This window comes from Mirounga angustirostris, unplaced genomic scaffold (genome assembly GCF_029215605.1).
Source record: "Mirounga angustirostris isolate CCGP_5_RB_7025 unplaced genomic scaffold, mMirAng1.0.hap1 SCAF_3, whole genome shotgun sequence".
Classification (NCBI taxonomy): Eukaryota; Metazoa; Chordata; class Mammalia; order Carnivora; family Phocidae; genus Mirounga; species Mirounga angustirostris.
In genome coordinates, this window is record NW_026991711.1 from 150,095,816 (window position 1) to 150,111,986 (window position 16,171).

Sequence of the window (16,171 nt, forward strand, 5' to 3'; positions counted from 1 at the left end):
TGGCTGGCATAGGAGCTTGGCTAACTTTCACTCTGCACTGTGCTTTTTGGGGGCTCTTACTGCATTGTGCATACTGTTTGATTACACCTGGAAGTTCGCCAGGAACAGACACGTTTCATATTTCTTCTTTTTTTTTTTTTTTTTTAAAGATTTTTATTTACTTATTTGACAGAGAGAGAGCGAGAGCAGGAACACAAGCAGGGGGAGTGGGAGAGGGAGAAGCAGGCTTCCCGCCGAGCAGGGAGCCCGATGCGGGACTCGATCCCAGGACCCTGGGATCATGACCCGAGCCGAAGGCAGACGCCCAGCGACTGAGCCACCCAGGCGCCCAACACTGTTTCATATTTCAATTAATATGTGATAAGGATTACTTCTAAAACCACAGGAGAAAGAATGACTCATTCATTAAACAGTGTTAGACACCTAGGTAATTATCCAGGGGTGGGGGCAGGGGAGAACAAAAGCCTTATCTTAGATTTCACACCAAACTAAATTGGGGGGAAAAAAAAGTAAAAAAATAAAACTACAAACACTGGAAGAAAATATAGGTGATTAGTTTGGGTGGAAGGTCTTTATAAGCATTACCAAAAACCCCCAGAAGACATACAAGACTACCTTTAAAGAAATTGTATATAGTCCAAAGGAATCAACAAAATGATTTAATTATTTAAATTAAGTTTAAGGAAACACCTTATTTTTTGCTAGAGATTAATACATATATTAAAGAACCCTTAAAAATCATTACGAAAAAGAAAAATATACAAATCCATTGGGAAAAGAGAAAAAAATGAGTAAAATATACAAATAGCCAGTTCACAAAAAAAAAATACAGATGCTTACTAACTGTATGAAAACATATTCAGCTTTATTAACAGTGAAAGTTAAACAATAAAAGAATAAGAATTCAAACAATAATTGAGCTAAATTCTCACTTAGATTATTTGAAACCTTAAAGGAGTTTGGAGAAAAAAGTAACAACCAAGATGGAGTAGTTTACACAATAGCATTTGCATACATTAAAAAGCATAAAAAGTAAGTATTTTGCAAGAATACATATAAAATTTTTAAAAGATACATATTAAAGCACATTAGAATGAATGCTAGTGTTGGGTTAGCGGATGGGAGAAAATGGAGATAAAAGCACATCATGAAATAAAATCAAGAGGGGACTGTGGGAACTTGCAGGACAATGACGTGTCAAGAACACCGAGAAGCATGCTTCACACAGCCCCCTGTGCCTGTTTCCTTACTAACTAGGTAACACAGGTAATCAAGAAAATACAAGTGTTGCACATTAAAGAAATGGCACTCACTTATATACTGCTCCTAAGAGTGTACGTTTTTATTAACTTTCCAGAATTAGTTTGGCAATATGAATTTCATCTATTAAGAGTGGCCAAGCAAGGTAAACCTCTGCACTGGGACTGGGATGGGGGGATTGCAGTGGCCCAGAGAGGGGTCAGGAAGCCCAAGTGTAGTGAAAAAGGTGACCTCCTGAAGGAGCAGCCTCGGGTAACAAGTTAGAGCCCAAGTAAGATGCAGAAGAAATCACACAGAAGTCAGCCTGGCCATGTGCTGGAGTCCTAGGTGGGGGAAGATGTAGGGGTCTGTCTTGAGTTGTTGGTCCTGAGCAGGATGGTGAAGATATTCCTGCGGAGAAGTGGCCTGGCCACACAGGGGAGGGACTGTGACAGCCACGGGAAATTGGTTATAGACCAGGACACTGACTAAATAAGAAAATATATTAAGGATAATGGGAGTAGAATTAGATTTTCACTGGAGGAGAAGGGAGTTACAAATATGAAATTTGGAATTAGAGGTAAGTGCATGAGCTCAAGATTTTCAAAATGAAAGATTCAGAGGGAGAGGGAATAAAATATATAAATGTATACATGTATTCCCTGGTTTTGGCTACTGAAAGGGACTAAGTAAAGCAAAAAGCCTAATTGCAATGACACAGCACCTGGAGCTCAGATTGTAAATATCATCCTTCAGTGAAAGGGACTGTCTTCTTTCAAGAAATGGCTGATTCTAGAGCTGGGGCCGGGAAAATGTAAAATGAGACTTGAATACCTTTTTGTGCCCAGAAGTGAGGAAGTGCTCCTGGACGATGGAGACATGGCTATGGGACACAGAAGTTAGCTTGAAAGGACTCACTTTGGCCAAATCTGACACAATGTGAATCTCAAAATAAATCATGAAAATAACAGATTATAAACTGTTAATACTGTAAATAAATAAATGAATGAATTGAAAGTTTGATGAGGAATGAAATATTTACATAGTTTCAAAGTACTTCTTCAGAAAATACCTACCAATTATAAAGGGAAAGAGAAGAATGTTATAGAGGAGATGCCTGACAGGGACCATCACCTTAACCAAGTGAGGATGATCCATAATGGGACACATCAAAATTGGGTGAAATATGATAGGATAAAAAAAAAGAACTTAGTATTACACTTTCATGTTTTACCCAAAGATTCGTAACCTGAGTCTAACATAAATATTTGTCCAGATGGCCATAGTTTGCTTATAATGGAAAAAAAATATTAATAAACACAGGGAGGGGACAAGTCTATGATATACTGTTATATTATTACTAAGTAGTGAGTATGTACAATTTACTTTCCTGTGAGAAAAGGAAAAAAAGTGGCTATAGGTACTGGGTAATGCCTTTTCTTGGCTCTCGATTTCCTTGCTAAAATATTTTTTCTGGGGCGCCTGGGTGGCTCAGTTGGTTAAGTGACTGCCTTCGGCTCGGGTCATGATCCTGGAGTCCCAGGATTGAGTCCCGCATCGGGCTCCCTGCTCAGCGGGGAGTCTGCTTCTCCCTCTGACCCTCCCCCCTCTCATGTGCTCTCTCTCTCTCTCTCATTCTCTCTCAAATAAATAAATAAAATCTTTAAAAAAATATATTTTTCCTGGGTCTTTACTCATTTGCTCTTGGAGTGGTGTTGCAACGTATTTGATAAATATATTTAGGAATAAACTTGGAAAGAATTACTGGCTGTGCAGAGTTCAGCTACACCCTTACCTCTTTCTGTCTCTCTCTGTATCTCTGTCTTTGCCTCCATCTCTCTCTCTCTCAATCTGTCTGTCTCTTTCTCTCTCTCATAGATCTCAGGAAACAGAATTTAACTCCTTTTTCAAAAGACATCTCCTCCTAGGTAGGGGGACCAGGAACCGTGTGACTGAAACTACTATTTTGATTGTTCAGTTTTAGATGCACCAACTCAAACCAAGTGTCTGTCAATAATATAGGCAATATTTTAGCTTCTGTTTTAAACTTTTGTTTTATTTCTCAATTTATTCCCAGCCCAGGCATTGAGAAGGGATGTTATTTATTGGAGAGTAAGTCTCTCAGGGACCTCAATGATCCTTGGAGGGCACAGAGCAAATGTTAGCAATGGGTACTCTTGGTGGTGAAAATACAGGTGATATTTCTTTTTTGCACTGGCCCTATTCATTTTTTTTTTCACTGAGTTTCATATTCTTAATCTGGAGGACAAAAACAGAATAAGAGATAAAAGGATGGAAATGAGAAAGTAAATGTAACACATTAATTTTGTAACCCAGATCCCCTAGGAACTCAATGAGTAGAATTTGGCTGCGGTTTCAACTTGCAAAACATACATGCTCCCTTTTCAAGTCACGTAACTGAGATTTTGAATTACGTCTTGGTTTTTATTGTCTTTAAAAAAAATTTGTCAAATACTCTAAATGATGGGTTTGCAGTAATATAGAGCTAAACAACCAGCGTGTTTTTTGTGTATTTTTAAAAAAGATTTATTTATTTATCTTAGAGAGAAGAACATGAATTGGGGGGGGGCGGTGGGCAGAGGGAGAAGGAGAGAGAATCAGAAGCCGACTCCATGCTGAGTGTGGAGCTGACACGGGGCTTGATCTCAGGGACTCTCCAATAAATAACATCCCTTCTCAATGCCTGAGATCACGACCTGAGCAAAAACCAAGATTTGGATGCTTAACCGACTGTGCCACCCAGGCACTCCGTTTTTGTGTATTTTTGTAATAATCAACAATAAAATTGTTATTCTCAACATAAAAAACACGTAGGTTGTTTTTGGTTTTTTTTTTTTTTTTTTTTTTTTTTTGTCTTTGTCAAGGTTCTTTCAGTTCAAGTAATAGAAACTTCAAACTGGCTTGAGCCAGAAAATTAGTTTAAAAATTATTGTAACGGTGCTCTCTTTGCCCAGTGATGAATGTGAAGAATTTTCAAATAGAAATCTGAGTATTTGCAGTGGGTAGAATTAGGCACATTGTAATGGTAGTGCCCTGCCAGGGCCTCTGAAGCCCTCCGTGGCATTGCTTTTCTTTAATAGATTGGATTTAAAATCTTGTTCTATTTGGTTGTAGTGTTTTTGAAAATTTCGTTCTTGACATCCTTGAGATTTTTACACCTCTAAGCCATTTCATAAAGCATTTCATATCAAAAGTCAGGTTACAAAAATTACAAAGCAATAGCAAGTTTAGAGAATTTAAACATTGGGAGAAAATGTAAAAATGAATAATTTTTTAGCACTGTATGCAATGATTGGAAAAAGACAGTTATGGGGATTCATGCATCCCCATTCACCCATCCATGATGGATGCACTTTACAGTTATAATTTTTTTCTCTTTTTTTGGCAACTTCCAAGTCTCGTGGAAAGGGAACATAGAGAAGGCTATCAAATGTCTTCAAGAAATTATTTTAGTGGCTAATTTAGGGGGAAGCTGGAGTAGTAGAGAATCCCTACTCAGAAGGAGAATATAAAGTCTTATCTCTGAGAACCTGGGAGTTGTGTAAAAGTCCACGTGACCTTCAACATTGACTAAGGGGAGAAAGGGTTTGGAAGAACTTCTCTTCAAAGCCATCAGGAGCAAATGAATAAGAAGTACACATTATGAGGTTGTCCATTAATTCATAGGGCAGTGCTTATAATGTTTGATCTCTGCAGCCTGATTTGTTCTTATGCCCTGCACTTGTTCAAGTGAAGCTGTAATATATTGAAGGCTGATCTAGTGCTCCTCAAAACAGGGTCAGCAGATTCTAGTGGTTTGTTGATGTATTCTTGGGAATCTAGAATTCTCTATCAGAGTTTTAAGATACTGTGTTAAGAGAAAAGATCTGTATATTTATAATGACATGATATAAGCACAAATTTGGATAGGTAGTCAACCTCCTTATTCCTAAGTACTGGGCTAGCACTTGATTTATTGTCATAATCTTTATTGTTTATAGTGGCTATAGTGGTTATAAATTAATTGTTTACTTACAATTATTTAGAAACAATTTAAATTGAGGTTATTTATAGAAAAAGCAATTAGCATTGTCCTTAGACTGTTTTTAATAAAATTATTTACTGTGTGTTTGACTGTTGTGATAAAAGAGAAAACACAGTTAAAAGAGGACCCTGACCAAGTATGAAGAGGCCTGATTTCTGGTCCTAGCTTTATTTAGCACTTCCTAATCATGAGATTTGGGGTAAGTCAATTAAGATTCTCGGATTTTAGTTACCTTGTATTTAAAATGAGAGAGTCTGACTAGAGCTAGGTGATCCCTAAATTTAGTTTCCATTTCAAAAACTGCAAGCTATATCTTTTTTAATGGAAAAAGCATCAGGGAGAAGAAAATTGGTTTAGTTAACAAGGTCTTCGGGGGATATCTTCAGTACCATCTTTTCTTAATTATAGTTAAATATAGTGGGATGTAAGAACCAAATATTTATTGAGTGCCTTCTCTGTGCCTGACACTACTCTATTTTAACCCCTGCAAATGTGACCGTGACTCTGTGAGTTTGATTATATAATTCCTTTTGTTAGTTGTAATTGTGTTGAGTGTCCTAGGGCGCAGAATGAATAAGTATGGAGTCTGGAAAGGGATCTGGATTGTCTGAGTCTAAGCCCTTCATTCCACTGTAACACACATATATTTGCTAGCCTTACAAAATGCTTTATTTTTCTTTATCCATCTATTTTCACATTCAAATGAAAATCTAGCAAACTAAATTGAGCAGCATCTCGAAAAATGTTAAGGTCCTCACATCCTTTAAGAATGATTTATATGAGGATACTCCTCCTCCTCCTCCTTCCTCCCACACAAAGGTTTACCAGGGTAAGAATGGTTTGTTGTGTTTTCCCTTAAACCCTACACAGAAGTTCTGAATTCTGATGTGCACACATGAATGAAGCAAGTGAGCATGATCTGGTGGTGGAAGCAGTCTTCTTTCTTTTTCTTTCCTAAGGCATAGTAAAGTGAGGAGATTCAGGCGGAGTTAAAAAATTAGGAAAAATGAAAAATGTCTGTGCGGGTACCGTCGGGACAGCAGCACCAACTGTGCAATGCTTTGCTGATAAATGTTGTAAAGAAAGCACGTTCTACTCGTATTCTTGTGTGTGTGCTTCTTTTGGCCCTTTTTTTTCTTATTAAGCCTCAGAGGTGTTTTAAAACTGTGTTAGGAAACACAGAGAGATTAGGGAAGGCAAACAGTCCCCATCCAGGGCTTTAGGGAGGAGGTTCAAAAGGAAACTTGGCGGGGGACGAGGACGGGGGTGGGGGCACTGCGTTTTTGCTCCTATACCGGCCAAGTACCGGCTAAGGTAAGGCCTCTCCTTCTACAGTCGGGTTTCTCTCCCATTTCACTCTCTCCCTTAGGTCCCGCCTGCAAACACCAGACAGCCCAGGGGGCCCATAGGAAACGACCATCAGAGCCCGAAGCAAGTCCGAGAGCTCGCACACAGGCGTCCCGTTTGGAAGTGTCCAAGGAGACCGCCAGAAGTGCGCCAGCCGGAGTCTGAGACTTGCCTTCTGGCCGAGAGGGGGAGCCCGGCGTTCCCAGCCGGGAGCGACCCGGAGTCCCAAGCCTCGAGCCCCAGCCGCCGCCAGTTTTAGCTTCAGCCGGTTAGGAAGAGGAGGGAGGGGGCAGAGAGCGCGAAGAGGGAGGGGACCCGGGCCGAAGGGTCCCGAGTCCAGCACCGTGTTGACGTCGAAAAACTCTCCCTCTCGGCCGCGGAAACGGCGCCCCAGCCGCGTAGGAGCGGAGCCCGCGCGGCTCCGAGGACGCGGCACCTCTCCGCGCCCCTGCCCGAAGCCTGACCCGACTGCATCTGTCCGTAAGGTACGGAGAGACCGCGATTTATCTGGGGGTCTTCCCGGCCTGCGAGCCCAGCCTCCCCGTCAGGTAGCGCCAGTCTCTCTTAAACTGACATCCCGAGAGGAGGTGGGCGGCGGTTGGCGCCCGCCGCGGGTGCCTGGGAAGGAGGGCGCGGGGCTGCGCGTCGGCGCTGCCGCCGGCGGGCAGGTTGCAAAAACTAGGGCAGTGAGAGGCACCGGGAGTCTTCCAGCCTGAAGGGAGGCGAAGACCTGTTGACGACTGCCATGGCAGCGCTTGAGGGCTGACGGGGGAGCCCGGCGAGGTCGGGGACGCATCGGGCTCGCGGCTCCGGGATCCTCTTCCTAGCCCTTTGTGGTAACCTTGGGCCGGGTGGCCAGGGCCGGTGGGCGGGAGCTGGCGGGAGCTGGCGGGGGGCGGGCGGGGGGGCCGGTGGATCGGCACCGCTGAGGGTGCGCGGACCCGACGGGACGGAGCCGGCGCCTCGTCGCCGGGTCACAAACGGGGCGACCCAGGAGCGAAACTTCTTACGGCTTAACCTCCCTTTTGTTGGCTCCAGGAGAGAGTGTGGGCATGGGGGCGGGGAGGCGCGAAGCTCCGAGGCCGGCTCAGGAGTCTTTAAAGCCAGCGCTGGGAGGGCCTCGACTTAGGGGCGGCGCCCGCACGGTTAACCTTCGGCTGGGCGGGTCCAGTAGTTCCTTGTGGCCGGCGTTCCGTTAGGAGGGGAGCGCGGCGCGGCGCGGCGCGGGGGGGGAGACCGCGGGCTCTCGATCGCGCTGCCAGGCTCGCTCGCCCGGGCCCACCTCCCCGCGGGCTGGCTCACTACACCGAGCAGAATCCGGCGCGGTCGCATCTTCCCTGTGGCTCCTGGGGCGCCGCGCCCACTTCCCTGTGTGCGGGAGGGAACTCTGGGCAGGCTGGTTTTCTTGGAATGTGTTTACGATGTTGAATGGGACTTGAACAGGAAGCCGGACGCTGCCGTTGGAACTAGCGTGCCGGGACAGAGTAAGGGAGGCGCAGCTGGTGTTGGAGCGTCCGCTTAGCTTGTTGGGCAAACCCGTCGTAGGAGCAGGATGTCAGTCAAAGTACCCCTTCGTGGGTCCCACCAGTTTTTCTCAATTGAACTCGCTTTACTTTCACGTGCAATCAGGCATTTTACATGTACGATTTCAGTCTGCAAGTTTGATGAGGTATAATGCAGTCCGTTAGGAAGTATTTAATTGAGTTCACTTTCGGACCTGCTTTTTAGAAAAGAAATGTTGCATCAACGCAAGAATAAAAGTTTCTGGGGAGTGTTCTGGTTACGGTTTCGCTTGTTAATTTCTAAGAGTGGTAGGAGACCACAATACTGATGATTTTGTGTCTGTGATACCAAATGGATGATGAAGTGCTAAAGGAGGGCGGTATTGAGAGTGAATGTTAGGGGGTAGGAAAGTCTGAGAGGAATTGGAATATCTTCAGATTTGCAAATCGCCCCCTTTCTCTGCCAGTCTTTTCCTCCTTCCCCCACATAAACAAGTAGCCTTGCTAGAAAACCCACCAATTGGGAGAGTGCAGTCGCTGGCGACTCCAAGCCTTGCTGGAAACAGCAGACAGGCGAAGGTACTGGCCCGTTGCATAATTAAAAGGTCTCCTTGAGCTGTCCAGGAGTGTTTTCCAAGTTTTTACGACTGACAAGGAAAGAAGAGAGGAACCTGGCGGGCAGCCAAACCAGACTGGGCTCAGTAGCCAGGCATGAAAGAGACTGGGGAACTTGCAGGGGATAATTGGAAAGGAGCTGTTGGGTACTTGGGTTTAAACAAGGGGTTTCTTTTGCAATGAGAATTTTTAGGTGACTAAGATCAGTCTTCTTGGCAAAAAAATTAAACTAAGCAGAGAGTGCAGTCGGATGTGACAAAGGAGAGTGAAAGAAGTGCTCTAGAAGGGAAGTCTGACCCTCAATCAGTGTTGCAGTGGAATTGCTGGGGGCCTGATGCTGCTTGTGCTGATCATACTTGTTCATGTTCACATTTTGTTGCCATTTGTCTTCTCAACTTGGACTAGGATTGCTGCAGCTTCAATCCCTTGACCTTGGCCTTTGTTGTTTTCATAGCCAGTAAGAATCGAAGGCTTGGGCCTTGAGCAGATGGTTTGCCACCTAAATTGAATAATTCAGTTAGGTAGTCTCAAATGGCACAGATTTGGGTCATGGAGTTAAAGTGGAAAACGTGTTTAGCATGTCTTCCTTGTGTTTGTCAAAAGTGACCCCCATAAGTGGATCTTGCCCTTTCTCTTGAAGGCGTAGAAGTTGGGGTGATCTCACAATTTCACACAGTATTCGCCCAATTCTTAAGGCCCTGCTGCTCCCAAGTTCCAGATTAGCCAGGAACTCAGAGCCTTATCTGCAATTCAGACCTTTCTTTTATGTGTTAAATTTGTGTCCCCATCCTTCCTTCCTTCATTCCCTTCTTTCTTTCCTTCCTTCCTTTTCAGGGAGGTTGGTTTACTGTTGTGAGTTTGGGGGTTGAATGGTACAAAACGCTAATATGGATTGTACTTCCACTGAATTGGTGAGTTTGAGATTGTGACTATCAGTCTACCCTCTGAGACTGACTTTATGAATCACTCTTGGCAAAGTGTTTTCCCTATGATTTCAGTTTTTCCACTTGCAAAGTAAAGAAACTTTACATAATTACAGGTTTACTGTGAGCATTAAAGAGATGAAATTATGTTAATAGGTTTTTAGAAATATAAAGGTCATAGAGTTTCTTACTCAGTTGACTCAATTGAGATTATAGGGGTAAAAGAATAATATTTATATCTAGTATACACATATTATAGTGACATATCTGTATTTAAATAAAACAATTACTAAATCATAGCTTTAGTTTAATAAAATTTTATTTATTTATTTATTTTAAAGGTTTTACTTATTTGTCAGAGAGAGAGAGAGCACAAGCAGAGGGAGTGAGAGAGGGAGAAGCAGGCTCCCCGCGGAGCAGGGAGCCCGATGCGGGACTCGATCCCAGGACCCTGGGATCATGACCTGAGCCGAAGGCAGACGCTTAACGACTGAGCCACCCAGGCGTCCCTAATCAAATTTTAATATTGGAGAATATTGGGTGAAATTTTGTTATGGTTAAAGCTGAGTCATTCTCAGAAAAATACAATCAGCAAATTATTTTTCTTTTGGTTTATATTTATAGTCAGGACCAGTTAGTTTTTAGGTCCGGCTCAATTTTGCCTTTATGAGAAGTTACCAGATATGTTTGCAAAATTTGGCTCCCTTCTTGGAAATAACACTTGAGGGACTAAAATTACAATTATGGTGTACATCTTTTCCCAAAGGCCACAACAGTTTCCTTTTAAGAGTTTAGAGAGTAGATTTAGGAGCCTTTCATTAATTGATTCAACAAATATTTGTTGCATATTTTTTATGTGCAAGGAAATAGCAAGCTTGGATTCAAATCCTAGCTCTGAACTTTGTAATTTTGTTTGTGCTATTTTACTTTGACCAACATTTTACCAACATATAATTTATTGTCCATTTGCTATCTATAACGTATGAACTTGTTTCACACATGATAATTGTGAATATTTCACTTTTAGTTTGACATGCCAATTAGCAAAATAAACTACCTATTATAGATTAATGTACTGTATTGTATGCATGGATGTTTATTTTTCAGGTGAAAAGGTCAACGTATTAGAGAAAGAAAGTAATAAGTATGGATAAATTGTTTAAATAATAAAATCTTTGGTGAAATACTTCATTGTAACTTATTTTTATTTAAAAAACTTTTTTTTTGTCTTTTAGAGATCTTTTTAAATTTTTTTAAGGTTTTATTTATTTATTTAGCAGAGAGAGACACAGCGAGAGAGGGAACACAAGCAGGGGGAGTGGGAGAGGGAGAAGCAGGCTTCCCGTGGAGCAGGGAGCCCGATGCGGGGCTCGATCCCAGGACCCTGGGATCATGACCTGAGCCGAAGGCAGATGCTTAACGACTGAGCCACCCGGGCGCCCCTAAAGATCTTATTTATTTATTTTATTTGAGAGAGAGAGAGCATGTGCAGGTGTGCATACATTGGGGGGAGGGGCAGAGGGAGAGGGAGAAAGAGAATCTTTTTTTTTTTTTTTTTTTTTTTTGAGAAAGAGAATCTTAAGCAGACTCCACCCTGAACATGGAGCTCTATCTCACAACCCTGAAATCATAACCTGAGCCAAAACCAGGAGTCTGAGGCTGAGTCACCCAGGCGCCCCGTTAGACTATCTTATTAATAGTGAATGTCTAAAAAGTAGGAGTATAAGGGTGATAATAGTTGAATTTATGGTTATAGTAACAAAATAGGCACTCTTTTTGAATAATCAAAGGACACGTGAAGGCTCAAGGATATATTAGGGTAGTAATTTTAATGTAAAATATCCAGTTTTGCTTTTGAATTTAAAAATCTGGAAAATCTTTAATCTCCATTGATGAATATTAGATAATTTTTATTTAAATTTCACTTAGCAGAGCATTTTGTTAGTGATTCATCCTATAAAATCGCAGTTTGTTCTCTAAAACCTCTAAAAGACAAAAAAAAAGTTATTTGGATATAATAATAAAATCAAAAGTAGTTACTACAGGAGTCAACCATATGGTTACGTGAGCCCTTGTCCCTAAACGTATCAGCCCTTGTTACATAGGCTGCTAGCTCTGATGATGCTTGCCTTAACACATTTAGAGATCAGGAAACTTCAGCTTGTTCCTATGGCAGCTTAAATATGTTCAGATTAGAAGAGGGAAAATGCTGTAAATTTTGAGCAGAGAAATCTCTTTGCTTTCAAGCAGTGGAGATATGAATTGAAATCAGGCCTTTATTTTAAAGATAATGGCTAACAGTCATTGTTCCAGTCATTGTTTTAGGCTTAGAAGGTGCTTAAAACTGTTTTTAGGCTCTGTTATTTGCTAGTTTTGTATTTGTTTTATACCACGAAAATGTTTTCAGCCACTCTAGTGATACAGTTCATGAATATTTTCACCAGAAGACAGTTAATTGACACAGGTATAAATGCCAATTTTCTGCTTTCATTGAAATGGTATAGTTACGGTAAATTTGGAATCCATTTCACCTTTCGGTATTGTGTACTTAAGGATAGTGTTGGAAAGGCAGGTCACATAGTGTGAATGAATTAATTTATGTAACAATTGTGATTCAAAGATTTAATACGATTTTTTTAAAAAGTTTTGAATAACTATATTTTCTAGGGTACACCTCAGAGAGCATACTCTAGATACTAATAGCTCCTTTTATTTCATGTTTGTTTTTTGCTATTAACATTATATAAATATATCTACATATTGTTTTCGTCATATACCTTCTGAAGAGGAAGTTCAGAATATGTCCTGGAAATTTCCAAGACTTAGGTGACTAATGACTCTCTCTGTGTATATATAGATTTATCTCCATACAGTATTTATATCTCTATAAAGTATTTATACAGACATATAATTATGACATGTATATGTTCTTTGATGTTTCTCTGTTTGTTCTAGGTATATTTTTATAGGGAAAAGTAACTTCAATTAACTGATATTTCTTTTAGGATTATCAGATGCTACAGTTGACTTGTTCCCTGAAACTTCAACCACAAGTCCTCTAAGAATTTCAGGGACCTTAATAAACTGTACCAGTGCTACCAACAAAGAGCAGATTGAGTGATTGGGTGCAGTCTTTAGTCCACTCTCTGTAGAAATGATGATAGTTATTTAAATGGCTGAAACCAGCTTGTTGAGAGGTTTGGTAGAAGAGACGACAGAGCATAAATAACCTAACTGAATCATAAAGGATTTGGCTGTATAACATTGTCACATGGTTATATAATATTTCATGAAATGATAACTAAGCTCTCTCTTTCTCAGTTTGTAAATGAGGTAATATTGATCTTACACAGCTCTTTAGCTAAAAAGCAAACAGAACCATCTCTGCTGTGGTAGCAAATCTCCAAATTTGAAGTAATTAAAATTTAATATAAGAGAATGAACTTGATTTTAGCCTTTCGATTTCTCTCATGGCTGTTTACAACCGTTAAGAGAGCCCTGTATTTTAAAGTAAAATTTTAACAGAAATAGGTTAATTTACCCCGATTTCCACTTGCGTGAGTTAAAACATAGTGTGGTAAGTACTGAAAAGAGTTTTATTTAACAAGAGTACTTTGTAATGTATTTTTAAAGGTCAGCGTGAATGTTACTCTCTGTAATCTATTTAGTTTTTGTTTGTCTTTTTGCAACTCCCTAGTAAATACTCCCTAGTAAATTTGGTTGATGGTGGAACTCTCCTAATACCTCCTTGAGGATGTGCACTATTATAACCGTAAACATGTCCTCCAACATAAATACTGATGATCATTGCTGGTCGCAAAAATACAAAATTTGGCTTATTGTAAAGAACAGTTGTATAACTGAATTTCTAAGTGATTTAACTCTATGCTGCATTTAGTAATTGATTATAATTACTCAGAGAACACTGCTTTTGAAGTGAAGTCTAGCAAACACAGTTTGAGAGAATTGTTAAGTAGTCATTTGAGTAAATGAGTTGTATTTGAAATTATATAATGACATCTGAAATGGTAAACGTCTATTTCAGATCTACAAAGTAGCATTTCTTTATAAGAGTAGATATTGTTTTGAAATTTTGTGAATTGCTATTTCTGTTTTAATGCATCATTGTGCCTCATGTATAGGAAGAAAGGCTTTTAAAATTCTTAGTGGCAACCTGGTAAGAACTATCATATTGCCAATATTGTTTTTAATCCTTTTTGAAGGAAGAACCACCACTAAGTTTATAATATCTGAATTGTCGTAAGCATCACTGCTTAGATTAAGTGGACTAGGAAATTTATGATCAACTTGGAAAAAGGAAATTTCCTAGAGGGGTGCAGAGAAGGCTTTAAAGAACAGTTTTGTGACTTGATATAATAAATGTTTCTTTGGGACTTCCTTATTCAATGAGATACTGATTTTCTTTTAAGTTGTCATAAAAATTTGCAACCTTTTTACCCCCCTCTTCTCATTCTGGAGAATGTAACTCTTTAAATTATGAGTTGACAGATAAAGGGATTCTGATATGATCCATTTGAATTTCTTTTTAAGATTTTATTTATTTATTTGAGAGAGAGAGAGAAAATGAGAGTGGGAAGGAGCAGAGGGAGAGGGAGAAGCAGGCTCCCTGCTAAGCAGGGAGCCTGATGTGGGACTTTATCCCAGGACTCTGAGATCATGACCTGAGCCAAAGACAGACCTTAACTGACTGAGTCACCTGGGTGCCCCGATCCAGTTGAATTTAATAAATATTTATTGAACACCACTTCTAAAAATTTTTTGTAGTTCTCTCCTAATTTTTAGTAGTGACACTGATGTATCTCAAACTAACTTAAATAGACTTATATAGAACTTTTTATTTCCCTGAATTCTTTGCTACAGTGGAGAGGATATTGAAGGAGTAGGAGGTGGAGTTCATCAGCATTAGGCGCAGCAGTATCTGGAAACAAAGTGTGGAGATGATTGTTGGGCAAAGGATGAAGATGAGTTGCCAGGCAAAGAAGGGAGGGGCAGGCCATTCAAGACAGACCAAGTGGCAAAGGCAGGAGATATAGGACCATGTAAATGGTTTAATAGAGCAGTTTGTGGATTTTGGAACTGTAGAGATGTTTTTCCTTTCTGTCTTCATGTTGATGACCTTAATCATTAGTAATTACATATGGAAGTTTAAGAACTTTAACTGGATGAATTATCTTAAAAGTGCTATCTTATTTTTATTTCTTTACCCATCTCTCTAGATCTAACTAACGTGTAATTGGAGTCATAAGGAGCTGAGTATGCTCTCCATTTCACGCTCTAGGGTGTCCATGAACTTGGATAGGAAACAACATCATTACTCTCATGAACACCTAACACACACACACATGCACACGTGCACACACACACATCTTATAGTGTAGCTTTCTAGAAGTTGCAGCTATTTATTATCATGTCTAATTGCTTTGGCTGCACATATTTTGAAATATTTTTATGTTTATGGCTAGTTTGAAATTGGAGTAATAATCGCATCTGCTTCTAGGGATTTTTTTTTCATATGTGGGTATATCTATAGGCATGTAGCCACGTCTTAAATTGTTTTAATATATTTTAATAACTGTATTTTAAGTCTGTTTCTTTTACATAATTTATATTTTACTTCATGCATTTAAAAGCACTTTTTGAGAAGGGGTTCATAGACTTCACTAGACTGGCAAATGGATTTATGGCACAAAATAGATTAAGCATCCCTGGACATCTATACTGATTTTTTCAGAGGTGCCAGTTGGTTTTGCTGTCATTTAATGAGGTTAAGAGAAATTAAAGTTATTTAACTCAGTTTTATGTGTTAGTTTTATAGAGATATTCTAAATATTTTTGAAAGTAAATTTCTAATAAATAATGCTTATTTTCTAGATTATTTGCTTTATTCACGAAGCATGTGTGCACTTTTTGGTTATCTTGCCTAGTGACAGTTCAACAAAGAAGGATTTATATTTCATTTCAGAACATCTAAATTTAAAAAACAGATTTATCTTTTTCACTTTATAGCATTAACTATATTTGGAACGGTTATGATTTAGCTGGGAATTTTGCCTTGTGGTGCTGGTTTATTTTTCATATATAAATGTTTTGTCTCCTCCACTACACTTTAAGTTCCAGGACAGAATAGGTATGTTTTATAAGAGAGAATAGATATATGGGGCGCCTGGGTGGCTCAGTCAGTTAAGTGGCTGCCTTAGGCTCAGGTCATGATCCTGAGGTCCTGAGATCTAGCCCAGTGTCAGGCTCCCTGCCCAGCAGAGAGTCTGCTTCTTCCTTCCCCTCTGCCATTCCCCCTGCTTGTGCTTTCTGGCTCTTTCTATTTCTCTGTCAAATAAATAAATAAAATCTTAAAAAAAGAGAGAGAGAGAATAGATATGTTAAATAGTTCTTTGTATCTTTTAGTTGGTAACAACTATGCCAGTATTAGCAGTTTCCTGTGAATACTAAGGAAAAAATTAATAATTTATGTATATATGGAA

General features: G+C 40.0%; 1 protein-coding gene across 14 annotated transcripts in view; it reads left to right on the plus strand.

Annotated features, from left to right (window-relative positions):
- The first annotated feature begins 6,633 nt into the window (after nucleotides 1-6,633).
- Nucleotides 6,634-16,171, plus strand: part of GULP1 (GULP PTB domain containing engulfment adaptor 1) — a 275,824-nt gene continuing 266,286 nt past the window's right edge. For 10 of the 14 annotated variants that reach the window (XM_064586809.1, XM_064586805.1, XM_064586806.1 and 7 more), the window contains exon 1: nucleotides 6,636-7,116. The gene's annotated coding sequence lies outside the window, so the exon portion shown is untranslated. Of the gene's footprint in view, nucleotides 7,117-16,171 lie in introns of all 14 variants that reach the window. The other 4 variants (XM_064586812.1, XM_064586811.1, XM_054506091.2 and 1 more) reach the window with 4 other exon arrangements.